The sequence below is a fragment of the Montipora foliosa genome, chromosome 2 (assembly GCF_036669935.1).
Source record: "Montipora foliosa isolate CH-2021 chromosome 2, ASM3666993v2, whole genome shotgun sequence".
In the NCBI taxonomy this organism is placed as follows: domain Eukaryota; kingdom Metazoa; phylum Cnidaria; class Anthozoa; order Scleractinia; family Acroporidae; genus Montipora; species Montipora foliosa.
The window spans coordinates 58,043,555-58,058,554 of NC_090870.1; the positions used below are offsets into that span (position 1 = coordinate 58,043,555).

The 15,000-nt window shown below is 40.2% G+C and overlaps 1 long non-coding RNA gene and 1 pseudogene across 1 annotated transcript; both read left to right on the forward strand.

Moving 5' to 3' along the window:
- Positions 1–6,391: 6,391 nt before the first annotated feature.
- On the forward strand, positions 6,392–8,316 carry LOC137991013 (uncharacterized). The gene is made up of 3 exons (XR_011121595.1): positions 6,392–6,454; positions 6,615–6,694; positions 6,884–8,316. It is a non-coding gene; the product is annotated as an uncharacterized lncRNA (long non-coding RNA).
- Positions 8,317–11,695: 3,379 nt separating this feature from the next.
- On the forward strand, positions 11,696–14,571 carry LOC137991883 (craniofacial development protein 2-like; annotated as a pseudogene).
- The last annotated feature ends 429 nt before the right edge of the window (positions 14,572–15,000 follow it).

Genomic DNA, 15,000 nt, shown 5'->3' on the forward strand with positions numbered 1-15,000 from the left:
TTTGTTCCCTTATGGTTGAAATTAACCTCATGCGTCTCATTAGCTTTTACTTTGCAAATATCTCGCTGGTGTTGACATTTATCTTAAACACAAGAAAATCTTTTGAGTCAATTGGGCTTAAGGTTATTGGTAAAGGGCTATTGAGTAAAATGTGCCAGTCCCAGAAATTTGCTGCTTTGCACTGCCTCCGCACCACTGCCACGGTAAGTTTACCGGGTCTTTCGATAAACAGGCCCCAGGCTTGTTCCAAAGAGTTGACGGATTTCAGAAATTCCCAGTGCTAAACGAAGAATTCACAGCTCCTCAATGATCAATATTACGAAAGGGAGTGGGAACCATAACCTTAAGTAGAGCTGCAAGGATCTCGTTCATTTAACTAGTCCATTTCCGAGTTCATGCCTGCCCTCCCCTTTGTCAAGGCGATTCCTAAGTAAAAAAAGTTTTTGTGATGGTAATTAGTTCTTCTTCTTTACATTTGAATTGAAAAAACAAATTCTTCATAACAAACTTCGCACTTAGACTCGCTTTGAAGGTGAGGCAGACATGAACTCAGAAACGGCCTATTATGGTACCAAAACAATTTTTTTTATATTCCAGTGAGCGGAAATTTAAACAACTAGAAAAATTGTTTTGCACATAGATTGTTTTGTTCATGTCATGCGGTTTTTGGCCGGGTAGATTTATTAACATTTGACCATTGTTCTACACGATAGCATCTTGTGTCAAAAGATCAAAATCCATAAATGCATTTTGATATTCTTTCTTTTTGTCAAAAGCGAAATGAAATACGTAATACCTGCTCTGTCACACTCTCTTTTTCGTGATGTTCTGTTGCATGAGCACTTTCGGCTATAATGCACGCTGTGATTGAGTGATTTGTTGATTTGATTGATTGGATTGATTGATAGTAATGTGGATTGATTGACTGACTGAGTGAATGTTAATCGCTCGATCGCTCGTTTATTGATCGTGAGATCAATTGATTCATGAATCCGTTTGATTTTTCAGAAAACAAATGTGTTCTTGGGATGTTTCATGAAAGGAACGGGATTAGGATTCACCTTTGGAAATGTAGTCGACGTTAATGGATTGTAAGAAAAATTCGATTGACAAGTGTATTGAAAGACAAGGGAACGGTAAGAAGGTGTGGGTAATAACTTCAAAGTCTTTTCTTTTCATGTAACTTCTGATTATAGCTTGGTTTTGGTGTTAATAACGTTGACGCGTTACTTAACTTGGTAAAACCAAACTTATAAAAGGAGACCGTTTTTAGAGGTAAACCATTCACAGCTTACTCAGAATTGCAACGAGCGTATTGCCAAACGATAATATGCTTTCCTTGGAAGTGTTCTTTGTAACCTGGCGCCAGTCATGGCAGTTCCATGCCGAACTTCAATTATGCTTTTTTGAGGCCAAATAACGCATTCTGCGATCCATTCGTGTGACTCATGTTCTTCAGTTTCCCAAGTAAATGTAGTATGATTTTCTTGCGCATGACTGTTTAAAATATGATATGCAGAAAGTTGCTGTGATGGGGTCATTGGATCAAATGCAGTTGTTGACAGATGGGGTGTGTGCAATGGAGATGGAAGTACATGCTCACGAGGCATTAAGGCGGAGGACGTGATAAGGCTAAACACCACCAGCACCAAGAAGGTGGTGATTCCAGAATCTGGAACTGCCAAGCTCTTAACCAGCGCTCTGGATTGGCTGAAACGTATCGGATATGACGTAGATAGGCCATGGTCAAGTTGCATCTCCTGAAAGTGCCACCAAAGACTCAGAGAAGAATGACCGTTATTGGGCTGTTTTAAAATCTGGTTGCAGCGTATCCTGTGGGGGAGGTAATATTTTCTTTCTTTCCCTAGTTGTATCGTTTGTTACCTTTGCTCTTCGATGTGCATTACTGCACATGTCCGCCTTCGAGATGTGAAGAGAACTGATGCGCTTAAGCAGTATCGAAGGAGGCAAACTTGAAACGCGGCGTCTTAACAGTAAGGATAAGAGTTTGATTTTTTTTCTTAGATTTGTTCACTTTTTTTACCGAAAATGTTTGCGATCAACATATCCTTTTAAAGAAATTTGTGACTACGATTTGCACACAAAACACAGTGCTTCCTTTTGTTTACTGCACTTAAACTGCATTATCATTATCATTATCATTATCATTATCATTATCATTATCATTATCGTCTAGGAGTTTCAGTAGTTTCTCTGAGTCTAACAGCGTTCCACGGCCACATAAGAGCATTTTAGTGCTCTTATTACTTAAAGTAATATGACGCATGTTTTTTTTGCTCACGATGTCGTCACTTAGGTTGAAGTTCAGTTCTTTTATGTTGTTTACCACCACGATGACCAGTAATCACCATTTTACGATAGCACTATTAAGCTCATTGTCTTTGTGCTCGCTTAAGTGCCCGCTTACTTAGTTAACAAGCTCACCATCTTGTCAGGTTCAGAGGTCTCGTTTGCTGAGTGTCGCAAATCAGACGATGGTTCGCCGGTCAATGAAGAGAAATGCGACGCTGGTCAGAAATCTCCTCGGTGCACTGTAACTATCAGCCGTGTCCTCCTATGTAAGTGCACGCAATAATAGTGAGGCAGTCTGGTAAGTTCATACGAGATTTGCGGACGCCTAAACTAGACTGGATCAGTGGACCTGTTCACGTAGAACATGAACCCCCCCCCCCCCCCCCTCAAATGCGGAATACGGTCAATCGAACGCACCCTAATTTATGTGTGTGTGACGTAGTCGGAGACATCCCACATTGATTGACTGAGTAGGTAATGGGAGTTTAAGATCGATAAGACGGCGACGTTGACGAAAATGTTGCTTCAAAATATTGCACTATCAAAAATCTTTAGCGATTATTCTATCTCGTTCACGTCGTGCGATGTGGGCGAAGTATCCTAAAAATAAATTGCCACGTAAGTTTTCGGAGTAAATAACAAAAAGAATGAAAGGTTCACATCAGTATGCTCATATTTGTCGTCAAAACCTCAAATGTGGTGATTTGAAGTCGTTGTTATGCAGAGTACCACAAAAATATGTGTTAAAATGCGTGCCGCACGTGCAGCACGATTATTTTCCTCTTTTAACCAATAATATTATTGTTTTGTTTTTGACCGTAGCCGTCGTCGCGGCTAGGTAACTAAGCACAAAACCGTAAATATAACACATAACATGAGAATTTTATTGCATAAAGCTCATTTTGTACAAATCTATACGCTTTATTTTCACATGTGGAAAAGGCTTATACAGCCAATCACAATGGCGTACAGCTTTTTCACATGTGGAAGTATAACCAATCAACGATAGCGTAAAGGCGTTTCCATGCCAATCACTCGTGCATCTCGTGCATCTCGTGCAAATCGTACTTTGTTATTGAATTAAATTAAATTTGCATTTGGTTCTATTGTTAGTGAGTGTTTGTTTCTAATTTGCGTTCAGAAAACTATTTTAATGAAAATTCTCGTATTATGTGTTCCTCGCTCGTTCGGGTTTTTGACAACAAACAACTCGTGAATAAAACTCCGTAAGCCGCACTTTCTATGACGTAAACTATATTTAAATAGTTTATTGAACTCTACTTGTATGAAAATTCTTCCTTTTGCAAATATGGCTGCAGGTCACATGAACGAAAACACTCTATAGGGAGTTTACGCGACATCGTTGTCGAAGACACAACGACGAAAGAAAACAATCGTTAAAAAAATAATGGTTTTTTACACACTGCGCGTGTGCTGTACATTTTAGCACATTTCTTTGCCGTTTTCGTCCTGACAATAGGGAGTTTAACCCTTTCACCGCCATAAATACAAATTGACACTTATAGATTTTACTCTGTCTAACGATTTTACTCGTCAATGGGGAAGCCCTCGGCGGTGAAAGGGTTAAGAAACCACGACGGCTACGGCGGTGGAACCGTCACTTTAAAATATAAGTTTGAGCTATTCTAAGTATTTCTTGATTATTCCATCTTGTTTATATAATACAATATGGGCGAGGTGTCCTGTAACTGGATTGGTACGGACAGATTTGAAGGAAAGCGTGAGACCGAAAGATTCACTGTAGTTTGTCCACGTTGTCGCGAAAACCTTTAATTTGGTCATTTCATGTAGTAGTTTTGACGAATACGGGAGAGAAATGTACAAAAACGCGTGCCGCACGTGCAGCACGATCATTTTGGTTCTTTTAACCAATAATATTACTTACTTTTGGCGTTGTCGTTGCCGTAGCCGTCGTCGTTTCTTAAACTCTCTAATGACCCGTGGCCAGTTGTTCAAACGATGAATAGCGCTATCCGCCGGATAAATCACCATCCAGTGGCAAGAGAGTAACTTCATACTCTCTTACCAGTGGATAAGTCATAGCGAAGCCAATTGCTCAATCCAATGGATAGACAGTTATCCAGTGGATAGCATTATCCACCTTTTGAACAACTGGGGCCAGGGGTACTACCTTGTATATATATGTGCCACAGCATTTTCATTTCTATTTTAAGATCATAATGTCCTGCCAATTGAACTTCCCCCAGGAGTCTTGTACGTCAATAATTTATTGTACTGTAAGCCTTGCATATTTACAGTTACCCTTGGGGGCTCGGAATGGCCATTCATGTGGACTGGAGCACACTTTTTTGAAGAAAATGTACTAAAAGAGCCCTCTAAAAATAGCTTGGTCTTTGTGAATGCTGTGACATAAGCCAAATATGGAACTTGTATGCTCCTAGCCATGGACTCCGGACAGTGACTAAACAACTAATTTTCTTATTTCCGTTTCAATGTTTCAGTGTTGTAGCGTTATTCGATCTAAACAAAGAGTCTTCTAAGTGTTGAAACCCTTTCGAGCCTCCTTAAGCAACGACAACGGCGACGGCAACGAGAACGTCACAAATTTGCATATTAGTGGGCAAAATCAAAAGCTTTGCACGCCTGGCACGTGTGTTTTTCACTTTTGTCCATTTCTTTCCCGTCGTCAGCAAAACAACAACGTGAAATAGCCAAATTTGAGGTTTTATGAAGAACGTTAGCACTTGAGGATATATTTTTATTTTCTCCCCTAATTTAACCACCGTTCCGACCACTGTCAGTTTTGAGAAACTACCACAACCTCGTCATATTAAAAAGGTTGAAATAATCACGAGTTCATTACAATAAGGTGAATTTATAATTTGAGATGACGTTCTTGTTGCCGTTGCCGTCGTCGTTGCGTAAGGAGGCTCGAAAGGGTTTTGAGACTTAGAAGACTCTCTGTTTAGATCGAATAACGCTACAACACTGTATCACGTAACAGCAATGTTATGGTACCATATGAAACACCGATTAATTCGAAACAAAATGCAATCATTATTGTGATATATAAGTTACCTTGGCAACGGGAAAGCCCAGCAAAAACACCCTATATTTTGGATTTAGTTGCTCATATCTTAAAAACGAACTTGGTGACGCCCCTTTTTAATTGCTCAAAAGTGATTAGAAGGCCACGATGAAGCTTTCTGCAAAGTTTTAAAAAAATGTGTCTAGAAGATTCAGAGCTACCTTACAGAAATTCCAAAATTAAGGTGGCTCTGAATCCACTGGACATAATTTTATTTGAACCTTGCAGAAAGTTTCATCATGCCCTTGTGATTACTTTTCAGAAATAATAAATGGGGCTCACCGAGTTCGTTTTTGAGATATAAGCAACTAAAGACAAATAAAGGGTGGTTTTACAGGGCTTGACCGTTGCCACGGTGACATATTATGCCACAATAATGACTGTATCTTGTTCATCAATAATTCGTGTTTTATTTGGTACCACAATATTGCCAATTTATGATACAACGTTGTGGTGCCAATCTTTCTAATAAGAGCGTCACTTGGAGGCGTTGAAACTTGTTCGAGCTTCCTTAAGCATGAGAATACCTCAATATAGTCCTTGTTATAAACAAATACTAGGATAGCATTTATCCGGTGGATAGCGCTATGAGAGACAATTGTTTAAATTGTCCAGATAATTGCAAGGATCATGATTAATTATTTTTGAAAAATGCGTGAGTACCCTCAATTTTGTTTTTGGATTAAGGACAATAAGCCATGGGCGTCGTCTCACAGCCCTTCAATGTTTATAAACCTGTGGGATGTAAAAGAACCCGCACACTATTTGCAAGGAGAAGGACATGGCGTTCCCGGTGTTGTAGTCTGTCCTCTGAGGTATATCATGGTTAGGAGGATAAACGCTCGGAGGCCGACTTGTGTAAGAAACTCCGTGTCCCTTAATGTACAAATGAAACGAAACGTAAGCTTTATCTGGATTCTATTTTATTCGTTTCGCAGCCTGGTCCGGTTGTAATTATATAAGGTTTGGTAACGATTAACTTTCCCTTGTTTTATTTATTTCTTGCAGCGCATAGTAGATATAATAAAACTCTGGTTAATGAAACAGAGGGTGTCATGAATAATTCAACAGGTAAGTGAAATTCTTGTCAGTACCTGGCAATCACCTGATAGTCGTGTTCAACATTAAGAAGAACAAGCACAAGAGAATATAACTTGTACGGAATCTTGTTGGTGCTTTTGTTATTTTGTGGATATCTTTTCAATGCGATGATTAAATTATCTTTCTATAGAAGAATCCAGTGACCTCTCGTCGACAATAGAAAGAGAAGGAAAGGGATTTATGGGACAGATAAAACCATCCTTGAACAAGGTAAAATACATTACATTATTTATAATCAAAGCTTAGTTAAAATAATTTTCCTTTTTTTCCTGGGTTGTTTACAACAGTAGGCCCTCCTTGCCAATTTGAGGGCTTTCTTGGATGCTATTGCTCTGAGGGATATGCCTATTAATGGAACAAACGCGTGCTTAATGTACGTATATATTTCTTCTTTTTCAGGTTTTTTTGCTGTAAGTCATACATGAAAGGAAAGGAAGTGAACTTTATTTAAGTGTCTAGTCGTTCTAGCTCTGGAGCGCTAACTGGAGACACTGTAAACTGGGGAAACCGGAGTACCCGGAGAAAACCTATCGGTGCAGAGTAGGGAACAAACAAACTCAATCGAACTCGGGCCACATTGGTGGGAGGCGAGAGCTCCCACTACTGCACCCTCCCTGCACATATTCCGTTAGACTGTATTCACAGTCGCTAACAATAATACTTAGCGTTTTATCAATCGCATATCAATACGCTAGCTAAAACCACTGTTTAGTTAAGAAAAAAAAGGCTTGATCGCAGGGCTGTCCTCCCTTTCACCCCTTTTACGTTATGTAAAACGACACGAAACATCTAGCACTGAATATATTTAACAACTATTTACCTCAGTGGAGGTGACTAGTGGTGGATATCTACCGAGCCACCACTAGCCACTGACACTGAGGTGAATAGTTGTTTTAGTATATACTAAAACAGTAAGAAAAAATAGCAAATCCCGCGTGAGTTGCTCGGAGGTGAATAGCAAAGGATATCAGGAGTTTGAGTAGCCAATCAGAGCGCGCTTTGAACGCTATCCACTCTTTTAGTACACACTAAAAAGCATTAGTATAAATACACAGGTGATTATACAAAATCGCGCGCTCTCATTGGCTTGCTATCTCGGATTATGAGCCGATAATCACCTCTGAAAGCGGCATGAGATGCTGTAGAACCAAATGTGAAAATTGTAAAAGAATGTGCGTTCCTCGAGGTAAACGATAATGAACTTGAATTTCATTTGAGTGTCAACTGCATTTAGCCCTGGGGCACTAATTGGGGTCATCGCTGTACAGAAAATCAAACCAAATCAACTCGACTCATATCAAATCGTAGGTTGGTTTTTGAGGGGAGAGGAAAACCGGAGTACCTGAAGAAAAAAGACTCAAGACCTCTCAATAGCGATATTCACTGTTTATAAACAATTCTCTTGATAGTTAAATTTTGCCAACCACAGAACAAAAGAACCATTTTGTCGACAACCAATCGATCTCTGGTTGGCACATTAATGATAATGGACCTTTAACCTCATTCGCGCGGCGGCCATATTGGCCATTTTGTACCCCGAGCCTCGAGTTGAGATGTTTGGGAACGAGTTTCGCTGAGCAAAAACAAAAGCTTTCAATCCCTCGGGACTCAACATGGCGGCCGTGTGATTAAGACCTACAGGTGACGTAACGGTGAGTATCGCTATAAAACAGATGAATAAATATAGACGAACAAAACCACGGGACTATAACAATTCTACCAAAGAAATCTTAATCACAAGAAAATATTCGTCTCCCCGGCAAACAAAATGTGTACGAAAGCTGTCAGCCAGGAATTATTTCATTTGCAGAACTGTGTCCGAGCCATACCACAGCAAAGGCTGTGTTATCCAATATTTAATGTTACTCTTTTTTCGGTTTTAGTGTCAGCGGTCTGTCCATTAAGAAATCCATACTACACTGGATTCAAATCATGCAAAGATTCGAGGGATTGTGGTACCGGAGGAGTGTGCTGTCTGGATATGGCTGGAGGACATTACTGTCATCAACTTAGTAGCGTAGAATGATTAACAAATTAACCTCCAGATAGCTGGGATATCGGGAAATGATGCTTGAACGGGAGGTTGAACAGTCTGTAAGAAGCGAAGCTTTAAAGGGACTGTGTCATGAAATTTAGCCAAATTAAGCGACTGGTAATTGATAACCAAATCAACTGAAACGTAAGAATAACTACGAAAAACATTGAGGGAGGCAGGGATGGGCAAAATGGTAGCAGATTCAACTGGATTGCAATGGAAGGATCTGAAAACTATTTTTCAGCCTAACAGCTTTTCAAAGTTTATCTCTGTTTTTTGAAACTAATATTTTGTATTATTGACACATACTTTTTGGCATGAGGCTTTGATTTGTGTTGTCCAAAAGCAATTTCTGGGTTAACGTTAAGTTGTATGGAGAATAAAGGCGAGTAATTGATAAAACTCAGCAAAATAAACTGCCGTGCCGTGACACAGCCACTTTAAGGCAAAGGGGAAAGAATGTAGCTCAGGTGCATTGTCTCCCAATATCAGAAAACCTGGTTTTAGAAGAGGGCAAAGTCATTCAATTTTTGAATTTCCGAGAATACTAGGACACACAGCAACAATAAACTCGCGGGTTTTCTGAGGGTTATCCAATACAGGCACTTGATGTATAACGTTAATTGGTGCGAGCGTCACAAAGTGCCCCTCTAAAGAAGATACGTAGCCAAAAGGTAATACATGAAGTTCTTTAACTTAAGGGGACACTTTGTGGCACATTGGGAGTGATATCGTTAAGGAGTCTGTGATTTACTTGCAAAACACGGAAAAACCATGTAGGTGATCATCGCACCTGAGAATTATGATCATATACTGTACATTTTAGATGTAAAAAAATCCTTGGGATATGGAATTCACTTAAAAACGCGGTGACCTCAAATAAAATCTCTCTAATAATGATTTTTAAGGATTAGGCTTTGTCACAACATCTTGGTCACTCTGTAAAATTCCTAGCGACTTCTAAAAAATTAATGTGCAAGCAAAACTGACAACATACTGTGTTTTCATAAGACTGTATTATTTCAGGGATACTACCAATTGTAGTCTCGTTATTGTTTCAAGTTCTCGAATTCAGTACTTAAGGTCTTACAATGTACGTTATTCTTATACTCATACAAATATTCTATTCAAGTCCCAGCTAAGATATCGGGACCTAACCGATCTGTTACGATCACCGACCGTTTCACATGTACCTCCGCAAATGTCATTTATTGCATAACCTGTACGTTGTGCAATAAATAATACATTGGTGAGACAGGTAGACGACTAGGTGACCGATTCCGCGAACACCTTCGCGATGTTGAGAAGAATGACAAGGATGCATCCAAGCCAGTCGCTCGCCATTTTAATCTGCCTAACCACTCCAAAAAACACATGGCTATCTGCGGCCTTTCCCTACATCTAGGTACGACGGAAAGCCGCAGGAATCTGGAACAAAAATTCGTCCTTCAAATCGGCACCCTTAATCCTCACGGTATTAACGAACGCTTTTCATTTAACTAATATATTCCTATTTTTCACGTTGCCATGTTACCACCAATAGCGTAGCTCCTACTCTACTATAAAAACTACACGTAACCCACAATTCCTCGATTCGCTCTGACGAAGGGCTAACGCTCGAAACGTCAGCCTTTAGAATCTCTGTACGATGGCCAATTTACATTGTCAACTCCGTTGATAAAACCAAATTTTTGTAATAACTTACTTACATCATTCGAATTGCAATTCCAAAGGTAATTGAAAAACTCAATGTTACAATTGCAAACTGTGAAATTACAAAATTTAAATATGTACATTGATAAAATATTAGTTAATCTTGATTGCAGTTCAGTTCAGTCCCATTTCTTAATCGAGCTTGGTATGAAGCTTGTTTGGAATCTTTTAGTTCAACATTTTAAAAGTGGAAGTCTTCTAGGATTTTTAAGAAAGTAGGTTTTGGTGGTAGGTCTTGGCAAAAGGCTATATAGTTTACTATTGGAATGCGTTACGTTCTTGTAAAATTTCATGCACAGGTGTTCGCGTCTTTCCCAAAGTGTAGTAAGGTTCACGACTTTAAGTGTTTCTCTTTGTATGACAACTGCGGGTGCACAATACGAAGCGCCCGACGCTGGATGGCTTCTAACTAGTCTTTGAACAGTGCCAAACAGGGCAAGCGCATTCTAATAAAGGTCTGATAAAGTAACAGAAAACAGATCGTAGATCTTGAGGATGTACACCACTGTGCTTAAGAATTCTCAGGGCATAGAGTCATTTGCTAGCCTTGGAACAAATATCATCTATGTGAGTCGATCATTTAGGGTGCGTTCGATTTACCCTATTCTGGAATAAGAATACGTGGAGTGATGATTTAAAACGGCATGTCTGGCGCTTTTGAAGCAACAAGGATAATAAAGATAATTATGTTTAAAATATCATTTTAGCAAGTGTTTGATAATTTTAATGTGAATCTCCGTAAAAACGAAGGATTTCGAACTTCTATTCGGATCCATGTATTCCTATTCAGGAATACGGTCAATCGAACGCGCCCTTAAAGTCAGAAGACACATTCACTCCAAGGGGTTTACAAGAGGTAAGACAGTCAAGGTGATGGTCATTTACTTTTATTTTAACCATGCAGTTACTTCCTCCGAAGAATAAGGTATAGCATTCGGCTTTGACTTTTATTTTCTTATTTTTTCGCCTCCCGATTTTCCTGCCTACACATAAGATTTCCTTCCTCAAATGTCTTTACTTTTCAACTCTATCACTTTTCGTCTTTATTATTATTATTTTTTAGTGATTGCTAAACTACGTCACCCATCCCAAGGGGTCACCACCTTATCGCGGTGGGATGGTTTGCGTGTCTCAATGACCCCTAGAGCTATGTGGGCTGGAGTCTTGTACTCCTGGTAGGGCTACCCATGCCGAACAGGTCGAAGGCTAGAGACCAGACGAAGTGTAACCCCTGGTCCTCCAGGTTGGGGGTTGGGCTGGGGGCTGATAACCCACTCCCGTAAAAAAAAAGCCTATTACAGAAACGGAAGACATTCGAATCTATTAACATCGGTGACGCGACGAGAGCTCTTGATAGCAGGATGACGCCTTTGGGCCAAAGCCGAAAGGAAGACCAAAATCCGACAGCCTCGATCTTGAATCCGAAGAATAAAACAAGGATAGGAAACTGGAATGTTAGGACCATGTTCGAGACTGGGAAGGCTGGCCAAGTAGCAAAAGAGATGAAGAGATATGAGATAGATATTTTGGGTATTAGCGAATGCAGGTGGAGAGGAAGCGGAAAATCCAAGCTTAATACAGGAGAGGTATAATCTACAGTGGCGAAGAAAATATACACCAAGGAGGTGTAGCAATTATGATGTCACAACAGGCAGCCAGATGTCTTATGGAGTGGACACCAGAAAGTAGCCGAATTATCAGAGCAAGGTTTTAGTCAAAGTATAGGAAACTGACGTTGATACATGCATACTCCCCGACCAACGATGCGAGTATAGAGAGCAAAGACGATTTCTACGAACAACTAGAGGGTACGGTGCAGAAGTGCAACAGAAATGACATCCTGCTTATTACTGGAGACCTAAATGCTAAAGTGGGAAAAGGAACGCCAGAAGAAAGAGGGGTACTGGGACAACACGGTACAGGAGACAGGAACGAGAATGGCGAAAGGCTATGTGAGTTCTGCGAGATGAATGGTTTAGTCATCACAGGAACAATTTTTCCCCATAAAGAAATTCATAAAGCAACATGGACATCACCAAATGGCAGAACCAAGAACCAGATAGACCACACAATGATTGCAAAAGAATATAGATCGTCAGTCATGGATACTGTAGTCAGGAGAGGTGCAGATGTGGGAAGCGACCACTACCTAGTGGAGACTAGGCTCAAGCTGAAGTTGAAAACAAACCCAAGGGAAATGAAAGGTCGAACAAGGTTGGATACGCAGAAATTAGCAGACGAAGAGATGCTTGTCAAATACAACATTGAGGTCAGAAACAGATTTCAAGCCCTGACAGAGTTGGATGAAGAAAATGCCGACCACATGAACAACAGGATGGAGAGTATATATGTTGGTGCAGCTAAAGATGTACTAGGCATAGCTCAGAAAACCAGCAAACCTTGGTTGCGCGACAGGACGTGGAAGAACGTAGAGGAAAGGAGGCAACTAAAGTTGAAGTTAGAAAGTACACGTTCAGAAAGAGTCAAGAAAAGAATAAAAGAAGAGTACAAAGGAAAAGACCAGGAAGTTAAACGAAGTGCTTGTGAAGATAAGAGGTATTGGATGAATGAGATGGCAGATATTGCTGAAAGAGCAGCAGAAAACGGGAGAGCAGGGGAACTACATCGTATAGTGAAGACAGGTGAGAAGAAAAGAACAAGTACAGTAGTCAAAGATAAAAATGGAAAACCAACAAACGAACAGAGTGAAAGACTGAAGATCTGGAAAGAACACTTTGACACAGTACTAAACAAAGAACCACCTGTCAGGCCTATAGAGCCACATGAAATTGGGCAAAATGACATTCGACATCGGAGCATTCCAACCAACAGAGGTGAAAAATGCTATAAAATCAACGAAAAGTGGGAAAGCAGCTGGTCATGATAGCGTAGTTGTAGAGCTTCTAAAGACAGATTTGGAAGAGAGAGCAAATGAGTTGACAAAGTTGTTCAACAAAGTGAAAGAAGAGGGTGTAGCACCAAAAAGCTGGAGCAAAGGACTAATAGTAAAGGTACCCAAGAAGGGTAACTTACGTGAGTGTACGAACTGGAGGGGTATCACACTTTTACCAGTCATAAGTAAGATCTTTGGCAGAGTGTTGATAAGTAGAATTAAAAAAGGAGTTGACAATATCTTGAGGAAGGAGCAAGCAGGATTCCGAGAGAACAGAAGTACCATCGAACAGATTTTTACTCTCAGGAATATACTGGAGCAAGTCAATGAATGGAATGCAACTCTGTACACACATTTCATAGACTTTGAGAAAGCATTTGATTCTATACATCGCGAAAGTCTATGGAAAATCATGTCAATATATGGAATTCCAGAAGAGCTTATCTGTCTGATAAAAGCAATGTACAGCAACTTTGAATGCGCAGTCGTGGAAGAAGGTGAAACAACAGAATGGTTTCAAGTTCAGTCTGGAGTAAAACAAGGGTGCACCATGTCAGGTTTTCTTTTCTTACTATCAATTGACTGGGTCATGAGCAGAACTACAGAGGGTAGGAGAACTGGCATACGATGGAAGCTCACCTCGGTCTTAGAAGATCTTGACTTTGCAGACGACATTGCCTTATTGTCATCTAGATGTGTTGACATAGAAGATAAAACCAGTAGGCTTGTCGATGAAGCTGCCAGAGTAGGACTTAAGATTAAGGCGAAGAAGTCAAAAGTTATGCGAATAAATGCCAGAAACGACCAAAAAATAAAAGTAAATGTCGAGCAGGTAGATGACGTTGAGGAGTTTTTGTACATAGGTGCACTGCTGGATAAAGAATGCGGGGCGACCAAAGACATACAACAGAGACTAAGTAAAGCCAGACAAACTTTCTATAGGTTGCGAAGAATTTGGTACTGTAACGAAATTAGCAGGAAGACGAAAGTTCAATTGTTCAAAACAATTGTCAGAGCAGTTTTGATGTATGGCTGCGAAGCTTGGAAACTCACGAAAACAGAAGCAAAGAAGCTGGACGCCTTCCAATACAAATGCATGAAACGCATACTGAGAATAAGATGGCCACGGACCATCTCGCACCAACAAATGCAGGAGACCACAGGAGTGAACAGAACGAGTGATGAGATCAGACGCCGAAGATGGAATTGGATCGGGCATATATCGAGGAAGAACAGAGAGGAGCACTGTGTTACAGAATTGGAGTGGAGGCCAGAGGGGAGGAGGAGACCAGGTCGACCAAAAACAACATGGAGGAGAATGGTTGAAGACGAAAGACGAGTAGCTGGGTGGCAATCATGGACGACTGTCAGAGCGTTGGCAGCAAACCGAAGAGGATGGAAAGAGAATGTCAAGCCTTATGTGCCTTATGGCACGAAGAGATATAGAGATAGAGAAACTACGTCACGCGGTACCCTATCGATTTAACCCTTAAGGCCAAAAACCCGTTTCTCTTCAGTGGGCGGTGGCCGCTTTTTAAAGCCAAATATTAGCACTCACAATAAAACTAAATCTTTAGTTTGAATTAGGCTAATTTTAAGACCTATGACCCGTCTTTTTACGATTCTAAGATTCGAGATCACGAAGTTACTTGTGTTGCTCTAAACACAGTTTATTGGTGAGATAAAATGGTAATAATAGTAAAACCACAATAATTCTGAACACAGCCCTTCTTTGCTGGTTGGTTCAATCACTTCTCTTGCTCTTCTTTCTGCAACACACTGACCCTGCAAGCAGTCATTTTAAGTTTGTGAATTGTGCTACAAATGCTGTTAGTAAACGAGGCTGCTTTTAATAAAAGAGTATGAATTTAAAAC